Source organism: Panthera tigris, chromosome B1, assembly GCF_018350195.1.
Source record: "Panthera tigris isolate Pti1 chromosome B1, P.tigris_Pti1_mat1.1, whole genome shotgun sequence".
In the NCBI taxonomy this organism is placed as follows: domain Eukaryota; kingdom Metazoa; phylum Chordata; class Mammalia; order Carnivora; family Felidae; genus Panthera; species Panthera tigris.
Window position 1 is genome coordinate 6578740 of NC_056663.1, and position 16433 is coordinate 6595172.

The window sequence follows — 16433 nt, forward strand, 5'->3', positions numbered from 1 at the left end:
TGCACTTTGCTGTCGTGTTTTGGCGGCTCTATCCTTCAGGCCAGTTCTCTGCAGAGGCTCTCCTTACACGCAGTGGCCAGTGTTGGGTCCTTGGCTTGAATGTGGTGAGTTTTCATTAGGTGTGCCCTAGTCTTGTGAAAAGAGACCTTATACCACTTCAGCAGAACTGAAATCCTGCAGAATTCTCTGGTCAGGAGACATGGTATGAGCAGGGCTTTGTGCTGGTCTTCTGGGGGAGTAACCCACAGAACTGGGACTGAGGCAAACTTGACTAAGAAGGGAAGTCCTGCCAGAGTCAGGTGGGTGGGGCTTGGTATAAGCAAGTTAGGCAGCCAGTGTCAGCACTACACTGCTTCCTGCAGGTGGCCCTGTCTTTATGCTTTGGGGAGGGAGAGGGAAATGGTGCTAGCCAGCTCCTTTGATCTGGAAGGCATCTCCTTGAGTGCTGCCTCTCATGGAAACTCTGAGGAGAGTGTACAGTCTCCCTGTGTTGCCCTAGGCATTCTTCAGATTGCTGTTGCCATGCTGTCTGTTCCCAGGTTGCTTGCCTGCCTTCTTTCCAGGAGCAGCCCAGAGCCCTCTCCAGTTCTATACCAGCCGCGCCTGCTGACTTTTAAAACTGTAGGTTTTCAGCCTTGCTGATTGCCAGAAATCACACAATTCAGCCCTTCTCGATTTCCAACCTCTGTAAAAATATTCTCTTTGTGTGTTCCATGTGTACTCCTCGCTTTCATCCTCTCTATGACCACAGCTACCTCCTCTCTGCAGCAGCTGTGATCTGCTTTTTCCCTAAACTGTCTCTGAACTTCCTACTTTCTTTGATGTGTCCTCTTCTCTCACTTTATTTGTGGCATTTGTTCTGTCAGTCTCAGGCTGACTTTTTACAATATTTACTTGTTTTAGAAATGGGTTCAAACTTAAGTGACAATCAACTTAATAGACTACTATATGCATAAGATGTTATATGGAGCCTAATAGTAACCACAAGTAAAAAACTAGTAATAGATAAAGCAAAAAAGAGAAAGGAATCCAAATATATCATTAAAGAAAGCCAGCAAACCATGAGAGAAAAGGGCATAAGAAAAGAACAAAGAACTACAAAATTCACCATAAAACGAGTAACAAATGGCAGTAAGTACATCCCTATCAATAATTACTTTGAATGCAAATGGATTCAACACTCCAATCACAAGACCTAGAGTGACAGGATGGATACAAGTCAGACCCATCTATATGCTTCCTACAAGAGATTCCTCTCAGACCTAAAGACACATGCAGATTCAAAGTGAAGGGATGGAAAATATTCATTATACAAATGGAAATTCAAAGAAAGCTGGGGTAGCAATACCTATATTAGAGAAAATAGACTTTATAACCATCTGTAACAAGAGACAAAGGAGGACATGATATAATCATACAGGGAACAATCCAACAAGGAGGCTTAATAACTATAAATATTTATGCACTCAATGTGAGCACCCAAATACATACAGTAACAAACATAAAGGAGGTAATCCATAGTAATACAGTAACAATAGGGAAAATTAACACCCCACTGACATGAGTGGTTGGATCATCCAAACAGAAAATCAAAAAGGAAATAGTGGCTTTGAATGACCAATTGGACAAGACAGATTGGACAAATATATCTATCTATCTATCTATCTATCTATCTATCTATAGATATACACACACACACACATATATATATATATTCAAAACATTCCATCTTAAAATATCAGAATACACATTCTTTTCAAGTGCACATGGAACATTCTCCAAAACAGATCATATCCTAGGTCACAAAACAGGTCTCAACAAATTAAAAAAGACTGAAGTCACAGCACGCATCTTGTCTGACCACAATACTATGAAACTAGAAATCAACCACAAGAAACAAATCTGGAAAGAACACAAATGCATGAAGGTTAAATAATATGCTATTAGACAATGAATGGGTCAATCAAGAAAAAAAAGTAAAAAATACATGGAGAGAAATGAAAATGAAAACGCAATAGTCCAAAATCTTTGGGATGCAGCAAAAGCAGTTCTAAGAGGGAAGGTTATAGCAGTGCAGGTCTACCTCAAGAAGCAAGAAAATTCTCCAATAAACAGCCTAAACTTATAACTTAAGATGTTAGAAAAGCTGAACATACAAAAACCAAAACTAATAGAAGGAAAAATAAAGATTAGAGCAGGAATAAACAAAAGAAAAACTTAAAAAAAGAAAAAAAGAAAGAAGAGAAAACAAGAAAGGATCAATAAATCCAGGAGTTGTCTCTTTGAAAAGATCAATAAAATTAATAATTTTTTCCAGATTCAATTTAAAAAAAGGAAAAAAAAATGAGAAAGGACTCAAACAAAATAAAAAGAAAATAACCAACACCACATAAATACAAAGGATTATTACTACAAATTATATGCCATAGCATTGGACAACCTGGAAGAAATGGATAAATTTCCAGAAACTTATAACCTCTCAAAACTGAATCAGGAAGAAATAGATAGTTGGAGCAGACTGATAATTAGCAATGAATTAAATAAGTAATCTAAAATCACCCAACAAAAAAAAGTCCAGGACCAGATGGCTTTGCAAATAAATTTCACCAAACACTTAAAGAAGGTTTAATGCTATTCTCAAACTATTCCAAAAAAAATAGAAGGAAATCTTCCAAATTCATATTGTGAGTCCAGCATTACCAAAACAAGAAAGAGACACTACAAAAAATAAGAACTACAGGCCAATATCTCTGACGAACACAGATGCAAAAATCCTAACCAGAATATTAGCAAACCAAACCCAACAATACTTTAAAAAAATTATTCACCACTATCAAGTAGGATTTATTCCTGAGATGCCAGGGTGGTCAATATTTGCAAATCAATCGATGTGATACATCACATCAACAAAGGAAAGGATAAAAATCATATGATCATTTTAATAGATGTGGAAAAAACATTTGACAAAGCATAACATTCACTTATGATAAAGACCCTCAATAAAGTAGGTTTAGAGGGAACATACCTCAATATAATAAAGGCCATATATGAAAACCCCATAGATATTATCATTTTCAATGAGGAAAAACAGGTATTTTCCCCTAAGATCAGTAATAAGACAAAGATGTCCATTCTCACCACTTTTATTCAACTGAAAGTTCTGGCTACAGCAATCAGATAAGAAAAGGAATAAAAGGCATCCCAATTGGTAAGGAAGAAGTAAAATTCACTATTTGCAGATAACATGATACTATATATAGAAAACCTTAAAGATTCCACCAAGAAACTACTAGAACTGATAAATGAATTCATTAACATCACAAAATCAATGTACAGAAATTCATTGCACTTGTATATGCTAATAATGAAGTAGCAGAAAGAGATATTAAGAAAACAATCCCTTTTATAATTGCACCAAAATAAAATACCTAGAAGTAAACTTAACCAAGGAGGTAAAATACCTTTACTCTGAAAAACTATAAAACAATGATGAAAGTAATTGAAGACAACACAAACAAATGGAAAGACATCCATGCTCATGGATTGGAAAAACAAATATTGTTAAAATTTCCATACTACCCAAAGCAGTCTACAGATTTAGTACAATCCATATCAAAATACCAGTGGCATTTTTTCAGAGAACCAGAACAAACAATCCTAAAATTTGTATGGAACCACAAAAGACCCAAATAGCCAAAACAATCTCGGAAGGAAGGAAGGAAGGAAGGAAGGAAGGAAGGAAGGAAGGAAGGAAGGAAAGAAGGAAGGAAGGAAGGAAGGAAGGAAGGAAACAAACAAAACCAAAGCTGGAAGTATCACAATGCCAGATTTTAAGTTTATGATGAAGCTTTAAAAATCAAAACAGCCTGGTACTGGCACAAAAAATAGACACTTAGATCAATGGACAGAATAGAGAGCCTAGGAATAAACGCACGATGTTATAGTCAATTAATCTTCAACAAAGTGGGCAAGAATATGCAATGGGAAAACAATAGTCTCTTCAGTAAGTGGTGCTGGGAAAACTGGGCTACATGCAAAAGAATGAAACTGGAATACTTTCTCACACCATACAAAAAAGTGAACTCAAAATGGGTTAAAGATGTGAATGTGAGACCTGACATCATAAAAATCCAGAAGAGAGCACAGGCAGTAATCTCTCTGGCATTGGCGTGTCTTCTAAATCAAGGGAAACAAAGGCAAAAATAAATTATTGTAACTACATCAAAATAAAATCTTCTGCACAGCAAAGTAAACAATCAACAAAACTAAAAGACAGTCTACTGAATATGAGAAGACCTTTACAAATGATATATGTGATAAGGGTATTCAAAATATATATAAAGAACTTCTACAACTCAACACCAAAAAAACAGTTCAATTAAAACCATGGGCAGAAGACATGAACAGACATTTCTGCAAAGAAGACATACAAATGGCCAGCAGACAAATGAAAAGATACTCAACGTTATTCATTATTATGGGAATGCAAATCAGAACCACAACGAGCTATTACCTCACACCTGTCAGAATGGCTAAAATAAAACAAGTGTTGGTAAGGATGTAGGGAAAAAGAACGCTCTTACACTGTGGGTGGGAATGCAAATGGTGCAGCCATTCTGGAAAACAGTATGGAGTTTCCTCAAAAAATTAAAAATTAGAAATTACCATATGACCCCATAATTCCACTAGTAGGTATTTACCCAAAGAAAGCACAAACACTAATTCAAAAAGATACATGAACCACATTTTATTGTATCATTTGTTAGAAGAGCCAAAATATAGGGGCAAGCCACGTATCCATGGTTAGATGGATAAAAATGTGGTATATATACACCAAGGAATATTAGCCATAAAAACAAATGAAGCCTTATCGTTTTGCAACAACTAGGTAAATCTAGAGGGTACAATGCTAACTGAAATAAGTCAGTCAGCATAAGATAAATAGCACATGATTTCACTCACGTGGCATTTAAGATACAAAATAAACGAACCAAGGAAAAAAAAGAGACAAAAAAAACCCCGGACTCTTCAATATATAGAAGAAACTGGGGGGGGCACCAGAGGAGAGGTGGTTGAGGAGATGGGTGAAATAGGTAAAGGGAATGTAGAGTATGAGCACTGAGTAATGTACAAAATTACTGAATCAGGATATTTTGTCTTTAACTAATATAACACTGTACGTTAATTATACTGGAAATAAATAATATTTTATAAAAGAGTTAACTTTACTCAGCACAAGAAAACTCATGCTGTAGAGAAATACTCTGCATGTTATTAATGTGGAAAATATTTCATAAAATTGTAATAATGTTGTATGGTGACAGATGATGACTATACTTATAGTGGTGAGCATTAAGTAATGGACAGAGTTGTGGGATCACTATGTGGTACCCCCGAAACTAATATGACATATTCAGTTGTACACTTCAATAATAAATTTTAAAAATGTTAAAAACACATCATGCAAGAAACTCAAATTTAATCGTGGATGTTTGGGGCACCTGGGTGGCTCAGTCTGTTGAGTGTCCGAGTTCGGCTCAGGTCGTGAGCTCACAGTTCATGGGTTTGAGCCTTGCATCGGGCTCACTGATGTCAGCGCACAGCCCAATTTGGATCCTCTGTCCCTCTCTCTCTCTGCCCCTCCCCTACTCATGCTCTCTCTGTCAAAAATAAATAAAAATAGTGAATATTTAATATTAAAAAAAAAAGAAAAAGGGGTGCCTGGGTGGCTCAGTCGTTAAGCGTCCAACTCTCGATTTCAGCTCCGGTCATGTGAGTTCAAGCCCTGTGTCAGACTCTGGGCTGACAATGCGGAGTCTGCCTGGGATTCTCTTTCTCCAGCTGTGTCTGCCCCTCCCCTGCTCATGCTGTCTCTGTCTCTCTCAAAATAAACAAACATTAAAGATATATATTAAAAAAAAAAAAAAAAAAGGAAAAAGAGATCTGACTGGTGGTTGCCAAAGGTGGGTGTTTGAGGGTGAGGAAACTGGATGAAGGTGGTAAAAAAGTAGTCACAGTTACAGTAAAATTATCAATTGCAGGATAAATAAATACTGGGGATGTATATACCACATGATAACTGCAGTTAATCCTCCTGTAGGGTATATTTGAACGTTTCTAAGAGTAGAACCTGAAAATTCTCATCACAAAGAATGTTTCTTTTCCTTTGGTTTTTATACAAGATGATGGATTTTATCTAAACTTAATGTGCTAATCATTTCATAATACATTTAAATCTTTATGTTGTACATACACCTTTCCCATACAGTTCTGTATGTTAATTTTATCTAACAAAAAAAAAGAAAGAAAGAAAAAACAAAGTGTGAGTGGTTGCTACCTGTGTAGAGTTGCTCTTATAGACATCAAATACCTCTAGACCAATACACGAGAAATCAGTTGCATTCATTGCACCCTGGGAGGGAGGAAACCCGAGTACAGATTTAGAGGGAACTCTCTCATGTATTTCCTCGGTCCTTTAGAATTGTAAATCACGTGCGTCTAAAATCATACTCCTTTGAAACATTTCTTCTGATATACTAATTGATGCTATGATCTTCCCACGGGGGTGAGAGCAGCCACACAGAGCTGGGCCTGTGGAGACTGCTGAGGAGAAGTCCCCCTGTTCCTTTGGACCCCACAGGCATGCCTCATCTGGGCTGACTTCTCCCAGGCCCTCCATGTAGCTGTTAATTCCCATTCCAGGGCTGCTTACCTATATTAGTCACAGAGTTATAAAAAGCAGAAAGAGAAAATAGGTAAGTTACGTCCAAAAGAACCCCCACGTGACTACTTGCAAATCTTCTCAACAGAAACTTTTCAGGCCAGGAGATAATGTAATAACATATTCAAAATATTGGGAAAAAAAAGATGTTTACAAGAATATTATACCCACTGAAGTGGTGTTTCAGATAGGAGGAAGGGGTAAAGCCTTTCTTGAACAAACAAAATTAAAGGAATTCATCATATTAGACATGCCTTATCAGAAATGATAAAGGGAATTCTTTGAGTGTAAATAAAAGGACGCTAATTAACATTATAAAGACAGGAAGGCGGTGTAAAACTGCTAAGTATATAGTCAGAGTTGGATTTTGTATATGGCAATGGTGGTGCATAGTTTACTTACATCTCTGGTTTAAACGTTTAAAAAAATGAAGTCGAACAACCATATCTACAATAATATGCCATTAGTTATACAATATGAAAATATGTAAACTGTGACACTGATAATTCAAAATGTGAGGGAAAGGAAAAGGTATGAAGAGAAATTCTTTTAGAGTTTGTTACTAGCTTAAAATAGTGTTGTAATTTTAAGATATTTTATGTAGTCCTCATGAAACCACAAGGGAAAACTCTATACTAATGCCACAAAAGAACATGATAAAGTAAAAGCATGCTGATATCACAAGACATCAACACACACACACACAAAAGGAACAATGGACCTACAAAACAACCAGAAAACTAACAAAATAGGAAAAATGAGTCCTCGCTTATAAGTATTTTCAACACCAGCAGATAAAATTCTCCCACTGAAAGACAAAGAATAGCTGACTGAATAAAAAGATCAAGGGATATACTCCCTGAAAGAGATCCACTTTAACCTTAAGGACACACACAGACCCAGAGTGAAGGATTGTGAAAGGTATTTCAAGCAAATGGTAACCATAACAAAAAAGGGAGGGGTAGCTAGCCTTATTTCAGACAAAATAGACTTTGAACTAAAAATGATCAAGGTCATTATAGAATGATAAAGGTGTCAAAACATCGAAGAGATTTAACAACCATAAATATTTGTGTGCCCATCAATGGAGCACCTGAATACAGAAAGCAAAAACTAACAGAGGTTAAAAGAGAATTAAGTTGTAACACAATAATAGAGGCTAATATTCCACTCTCAGCAATAGATGGATGATCTAAACAAATATTCAGTAAGGAAATATTTGATTTGAACCATGCTATAGACAAAATGACCTGGGAGACATGCAACAAATGTTCTGACAACAGCAGAATACATATTCCTCTCAACTATACCTGGAACATTTTATAGAACAGATCATGTGTTAATGCTCAAAACAAGTCTTACAAGCTAAAGATTGAAATTATACTAAGTATCTTTTCTGACCACAATGCTATGAACCTAGAAATCAATAACAAGAAGAAAAATGAAAAATAGATAAATACATGGAAATGAGACAGTGCTTTTGTGATCAATAAATCAAAGAAGAAATTAATGGAGAAATTAAGTATCTTGATACAAACAAAAAATGAAAACAGAGCATACCAAAACTTATGGGATATGGCAAAAGCAGTTTTAAAAGGGGGGTTCACAGCAATAAACATCTACATTAAGAAGAAAAATCTCAAACAATCTAGCTCTATACCTTAGGGAACTAGGAAAAAAAAAAAGAACGGAAACCAATGATAGTAGAAGGAAGGAAATAATAAAGATTAGAGGAGAAATAAATGAAATACAAAAAAAAAATCCTTAAAAGGTACTCAGAACACCTATATGCTGTCAGAAGTTCAAAATATCAAGTACAACCAAGAAATCATTAATGTAGTCATCAATAAAAATTTACTGTGCATACACCAAAAAGACATCTTGTAAAGTGGTAGCTTTCAAACCAAAACACGGAATGAGATTCATTGGTAAATTGATCGTAGCAGTTTATAGAGTGAGAAATCAATGACTTTTTGTTTTTCATAGTGATTGGTTACAATATTTCAATTTTCAGTGGTTAACTCATATCAGTCATTGAAAGAGTTTAAGTTTTGCTTATCATTTCCAGAGGCACAAGCAAGGAGTGCTCCAAATTAAGTTAGCTTTGCAAAATAAGCTAAATTAATTTTTCTATATATGACAAAAGTGATTTTGTATAGTCAGGGAATTTTCAAGATTGGTCTTCATTCATTTCTGATTTCAACAATGGCAACAAGTTGGATATCTAGAAATAAAAGGGAAAATTCTTAGAAATATACAAACTACCAAGAATGAGCAAGGAAGAAATAGAAAGTCTGAAAAGACCAACTATGGGGAAGGAGATTGAATCATTAACGAAAAATGTCCCAACACAGAAAAGCCCAGGGACAGATGGATTCACTGGCAAGTTTTACAACTATTTAAAGAAGTATAAACCAATGCTTCGTAAGCTCTTTCAAAAACTCCAAGAGGAAGGAACATTGCCAAACTGATTTTAGGAGGCCAAGAGCACTCTGATATTAAAGCTAGAAAAAAAAAACTCTATTAGAAATAAAACTACATTGGGGGTGCCTGGGTGGCTCAGTCAATTGAGCGTCCGACTTTGGCTCAAGTCATGATCTCACAGTCTGTGAGTTTGAGTCCCGCGTTGGGCTCTGTGCTGACAGCTCAGAGTCTGGAGCCTGTTTCAGACTCTGTGTCTCCCACTCACTCTGACCCTCCCCCATTCATGCTCTGTCTCTCTCTCTGTCAAAAACAAATAAACATTTTTAAAAATTTTAAAAAAAAGGAAACTATAGACTAATAATCCTGATGGACATAGATGCAAAAATTTTCAATAAAATACTCAATTTAGCAGTACTTTATTTTTTTGTTTTTATTTTATTTTTTATTTTTTAAAATTTACATCCAAATTAGTTAGCATATAGTACAACAATGATTTCAGGAGTAGATTCCTTAATGCCCCTTACCCATTTAGCCCATCCCTGCTCCCACAACCCCTCTAGCAACCCTCAGTTTGTTCTCCATATTTATGGGTCTCTTCTGTTTTGTCCTCCTCCCTATTTTTATATTTTGGTTCCCTTCCCTTATGTTCATCTGTTTTGTCTCTTAAAGTCCTCATATGAGTGAAGTCATATGATTTTGGTCTTTCTCTGACTGACTCATTTCACTCAGCATAATACCCTCCAGTTCCATCCACATAGTTGCAAATGGCGAGATTTCATTCTTTTTGATTGCCGAGTAATACTCCCTTGTATGTATATACCACATCTTCTTTATCCACTCATCCAGTGATGGACATTTGGGCTCTTTCCATACTTTGGCTATTGTCAATAGTGCTGCTTTAAACATGGGGGTGCATGTGTCCCTTCGAAACACCACACCTGGGTATTGGATAAATGCCTAGTAGTGCATTGCTGGGTCACAGGGTAGTTCTAGTTTTTTGAGGAACCTCTATACTGTTTTCCAGGGTGGCTGCACCAGCTTGCATTGCCACCAACAATGCAAAAGAGATCCTCTTTCTCCGCATCCTCGCCAACATCCGTTGTTGCCTGAGTTGTTGATGCTAGCCATTCTGACAGGTGTCAGGTGGTATCTCATTGTGGTTTTGATTTGTATTTCCCTGATGATAAGTGATGTGGAGCATTTTTTCACGTCTCAGTTGGCCATCTGGACGTCTTCCTTGGAGAAGTGTCTCTTCATGTCTTCCACCCATTTCTTCACTGGATTATTTGGTTTTTGGGTGTTGACTTTGATAAGTTCTTTGTAGACTTTGGATACTAACCCTTTATCTGATATGTCATTTGCAAATATCTTCTCCCATTCTGTCGGTTGCCTGTTAGTTTTGCTGATTGTTTCCTTTGCTGTGCAGAAGCTTTTTATTTTGATGAGGTCCCAGTAGTTCATTTTTGCTTTTGTTTCCCTTGCCTCCAGAGACATGTTGAGTAAGAAGTTGCTGTGGGCAAGATCAAAGAAGTTTTTGCCTGCTTTCTCCTCAAGGATTTTGATGGCTTCCTGTCTGACATTGAGGTCTTTCGTCCATTTTGAGTTTATTTGTGTGTGTGGTGGAAGAAAGTGGTCCAGGTTTATTCTTCTGCATGTCGCTGTCCAGTTTTCCCAGCACCACTTGCTAAAGAGACTGTTTTTATTCCATTGGATATTCTTTCCTACTTTGTCAAAGATGAGTTGGCCATACGTTTGTGGGTCCATTTCTGGGTTCTCTATTCTGTTCCATTGATCTGAGTGTCTTTTCTCGTGCCAGTACCATACTGTCTTGATGATTACAGCTTTGTAGTATAGCTTGAAGTCTGGAATTTAGCAGTACTTTAAAAGGATTACATACCATGATCAACTGGGATTTCTATGTAGTATGCAAGGATAGTTCAACATACATACAAAACACAATCAATGTGATACATTATATTGAAGGAATATATATATATATACACACATATATATACATATATATATATGTATATATATTATTCTCCATTGAGAATTCTCTATTCTCTATTATTCTCTATTGAGAATATATATATATATTCTCAATAGATGTAGAAAAAGCATTTGACAAAATTCAGCATCTGTTAATGATGAAAACTCTTAAAAAATTAGGTATAGAAAAAATGTGCATCAAAAAACATAGGGCATATATGCTAAGTCCACAGCTAATAACATACTATGTGGTGAAGGGCTGAAAGATTTTCCTCCAAGAACAGGAACAAAAGTACCCACTCTCACCATTCAGCATACTACTGTAAGTCCTTGCCAGAACAGACAGGAAAGAAAAAGGAAATAAAAGGCATAAAAATAGGAAAGGAAGAAGTAAAATTGTCTCTATTTCAGATGGCGTGATTTTACATATAGAAAAATCCCCAAAATTCCACCCGAAACTATTACATCTAATAAAAAAAACAGTAAAATTGCAGGACACAAAATTAACATATAAAACTCAGCCATGCTTTTATATACTAAGAAAAAAAATTATCTGAAAAAAGAGATAACATTCCATTTATAACAGCAAGAAAACTATAAAATATTTAGAAATAATCTTAACAAGGAATGTTAAAGATCTTTATTCTAAAAACTACAAGACATTGATAAAAAAATAGAAGACACAAATAAAATGTAACCCCATGTTTCTGGATTGGAAAACTAAAATTGTTAAAATGTTAATACTACTAAAAGCCATCTACAGATTCAATGCAATCTCTATCAAGGTTGCAAGAACTTTTTCTTAAAGAGTAGTATAAAAAAAACTTCTAAAATATCTATGAAACTATAAAACATTTGAATAACCAAAGCAATCCTAACAAAGAAGAACAAAGCAAAAGGTATTACACCGTCTGATTTCCAGCTACACCACAAAGCTATAGTAATCAAAATAGTATGGTATTGGTTTAAAAACAGATAAATCAATGGAATAGAACCTAAAGCCCAGGAATAAACCCAAGAAAATATGATTAGCTAATATTCAACAAGTGGTCCAAAAAAACTCAATAGAAAAGAGATAATCTCTTTAATGTATGGTTCTGGGAAAATTGCATATTCACATGTAAAAGAATGAAACCAAACCCCTATCTTACATTCTCACAAAAATTAACTCTAAATGGATAAGAGACTTAAATATAAGACCTGAAACCATCATAAGAAAGAATATCCTTGACAATGGTCTCAGCAATGATTTTTTGGGTATGACAACTAAAGCACAAGCAACAAACTCAGATATAAATAAGTGGGACTACATTAAACCAAAGAGCTCCTGCACATCAAAAGTAATAATCAACAAAGAAAAGACAATCAATAGAATGGGAAAAAATATTTGCAAACCATTTATGAGATAAGAGCTTAATATCCAAATTATGGAACTCAATAGCAAAACCCCAAATAATTTGATTAATAAAGGGCAAAAGACCTAAATAGTCATTTCTCAAAGACAACATAGATGGCCAACAGGTACATGAAAAAGTGTTCAATATCAGTAGTCACTAGGGAAATTGAAATCTAAAACTATGAGATGTCACCTTACATCTATTAAAATGGCTATCATCTAAAAGATATAACACATGCTGGAGAGGATGTGGACAAAAGGGAAACCCCATACTATTGCTGGGACTGTAAACTGGTACAGCCACTATGGAAAACAGTATGGAGGTCACTTAAATAATTAAAAATAGAACTACCATATGACCCAGCAGTATCACTTCTGGGAAGATATCCAAAGGAAATGAAAACACTAATTTGGAAGGATATCTGCACCATCTTGTTCGTTACAGGATTATTTACAGTCTCTAAGACATGGAAACTGCTTAAGTTTCCACCAATCAATGGATGAATGGATAAAGAATTATCTATTGTTGTGTGTATGGACAACGGTGTGCGTGTGTGTGTGTGTGTGTGTGTGTGTGTGTGTGTGTTAGATGATGAAATACTCAGCCATACAAAACATAGAAAATGAGGATATCTTGTCACTGACAACAGTATGGATGGACTTTGAAAGAATTATGTGAAGTCAGACAGATAAAGACTATTTGATGATCTCACATATATGTGGGATTAAATGCAAAACAGAACAATACAAAAATCATAGTAAAAGGAATCATATTTGTGGTAAACAACGGTAAGGGTTGAGGAGAAGGGAAGAGGAGAAAGGTGATCAAAAATGCTCAAACTTCCAGTTACAACATATGTAAGTACAAAGGATGTACTGTACAGCATGATGACTATAGTTGACTATTTTAGATGTTGTATGATATGTATAAATATTATTAAAGTTCTCATGATAAGGAAATATTTTTATCAATTTCCTCTTTTTATTATCTCTTTATGAGACAATGGACACCAACTAAACTTACAGCAATAATTATTTCACAATATATGTCAAGCCCTTTTGCTGTATGCCTTAAACTTATACAGAGATATATGTCAATTATATCTCATTAAACCTAGAAATAGGGGCGCCTGGGTGGCGCAGTCGGTTAAGCGTCCGACTTCAGCCAGGTCATGATCTCGCGGTCCGTGAGTTCGAGCCCCGCGTCAGGCTCTGGGCTGATGGCTCGGAGCCTGGAGCCTGTTTCCGATTCTGTGTCTCCCTCTCTCTCTGCCCCTCCCCCGTTCATGCTCTTTCTCTCTCTGTCCCAAAAATAAATAAAAAACGTTGAAAAAAAAAATTAAAAAAAAAAAAACCTAGAAATAAAATGCTTCCCCAGCTCATGTACCAAGAGAGAGTTTCAATATAAAGATAAATGTAAGAATGTTCCACATAGAAGTCATTGGCCTGAAGGACACAGTAAGTGAAATGAAAAATACAGGGTTCAGCAACAGACTAGATGAAGTGAAAGAAACAATCAGTGCACTTGATGACAGGGTGATAGAACTCTTCCAATCAGAGAAGCAAAAAAAATAATAAATAGTGAAGATAGGGGTGCCTGAGCGGCTCAGTCACTTGAGCACACAACTCTTGGTTTTGGCTCAAGTCTTGATCTCACAGTTCATGGGTTCAAGCCCCACATCGGGCTCCACATCTGGCAGTGCAGAGCCTGTTTGGGATTCTGTCTCTCTCTCCCTGTCTCCCTCTGTCTCTCCCCTGTTTGCATTGCCTCTGTCTGTCTCAAAATAAAATTAAAAATAAATTAAAAATAAAAAAGTAGTGAAAATAATTTAAGGGACTTATGTGACAATATCAAACATACTGACATTCACATTTTGGGGTCCCAGAAGAAGACAGGATGGGCAAGAAAAATTATTTGAAGAAATAATGGCTGAAACTTTCCTAACCTGGGAGAAAGAGACATCTAAATCCAAGAAGCTGAAGGAGTTCAAAATTAAGATGAACCCTTTTTCTAGATCTGTCTCCTGAGGCAAGGGAAATAAAAACAAAAATAGACTATCAGGGCTATTTGTACAGCAAAGAAAACAATCAACAAAACTAAAAGGCAGCCTAATGAATGGTAGAAGATACTTGCAAATAACATATATATATATATTTTTTTAATTTTTATTTCTTTTTAAGAGACAGACACAGAGTGCGAGTTGGGGAGACTCAGAGAGAAAGGGACACAAAGAATCTAAAACAGGATCCAGGCTCTGAGCTGTCAGCACAGAGCCCGACATGGGGCTCAAATTCACGAGTGGTGACATCATACCTGAGCCGAAGTCAGACACTTAACCAACTGAGCCACCCAGGTGCCCCTGCAAATGACATTTCTGATAAATGTTTGGTATCCAAAATATGTAAAGAGCTCACATAATTCAATACCCAAAAAACAAATAATTTAATTTAAAAAATGGGCAGAAAACATGAAAAGGCATTTTTCTAAAGAAGACATCCAAGCATCCGACAGACACAGGAAAAAGTGCTCAACATCACCCACCATTAGGGAAATGCATATCAAAATTCCAATGAAGTATCACCTCACACCTGTCACAATGGCTAAAATCAAAAACATAAAAAAGAAAAGTGTTGGTAAGGACATGCAGAGAAAGAACACTGTTGCACGTTGGTGGAAATGCAAACTGGGGTAGTCACTCTGGAAAACAGGAAGGAGTTTCCTCAAAAAGTTAAAAATAGAACTACTCTATGATCCAGTAATCACGCTACTGGGTATTTACTCCCAAAATACAAAAATACAAATTCAAAGGGACACATGCACCTCTATGTTTATAGCAACACTAATTACAATAGCCAAATTATGGAAAGAGCCCAATTGTCCATGCATTGATAAATGGATAAAAAAAGCAGTCACACACACACACACACACACACACACACACACACACACTGGAATATTACTCAGCCATAAAAAAAAAGAATGAAATCTTGCCATTTGCAATGACATGGATGGAAGGAACTAAAGGATATAATGCTAAGTGAAATAGGTTAGAGAAAGATAAATATGATTTCACTCATATGTGGAATTTAAGAAACAAAAGAAATGAGCAAAAGAATAAAAGAGAAAAAAGAAAAAAAAAAGAAAGAGCACATTGTATTAAAAGTGCTGAAAGAAAAAAACTGCCAAATAAGAATATTCTACTAAGAAAAGTTGTCCTTCAGAATGGAAGGAGAAATAAAAGATTTCTCTAGGTAAGAAAACCCTGAAGGAGATCATCAACTCTAAACCAGTTTTATAGGAATGGTTTAAGGGACTTTTCTAGGCTGAAATATAAAAAATGCTAATTATTTATAGGAAAACATATGAAAATATAAATCACACTGTGAAAGGTAAATATGTATACTAAGATTCAGAATAATTTGATGCTGTAAATATAATGAGATAATCAATTAAAATGAGATATCATTTATAAAGCTAGTATGATGGTTAAGGGACAAAAGCAGTGCAAATAATTGTAATTATAAAAATCTATTAATGGACACACTATATTCAGATGTAAGCTGTAAAATAAGAACATAAAATGTGGGGAGAGGGAGTAAAAATATAGAGCTTTAGAATGCATTGAAACTTAAATTGATAGAACTTAAAATAGTTTTATATATATACAACCCACATGAGCAGAAACCTCTTGTAAATACACAAATGATAAAGGAAAAGGAACATAAGCCTACTGTTACAGAAAATCATAAAAATCACAAAAAGAATTACAAAAGAGCCGAACAATGATAAGCACAATGGTGAGAATGTAAATTGGCAGAGTCACTACAGAAAATAGTATGGAGTTTCCTCAAGAAATTAAATAGAACTACCACATGATCAAGTAATGTCACTTCCGGGTATCT

General features: G+C 35.6%; 1 pseudogene; it reads left to right on the forward strand.

Moving 5' to 3' along the window:
* Positions 1–399: 399 nt before the first annotated feature.
* LOC102964158 overlaps positions 400–16433 on the forward strand; it is a 38386-nt pseudogene continuing 22352 nt past the window's right edge.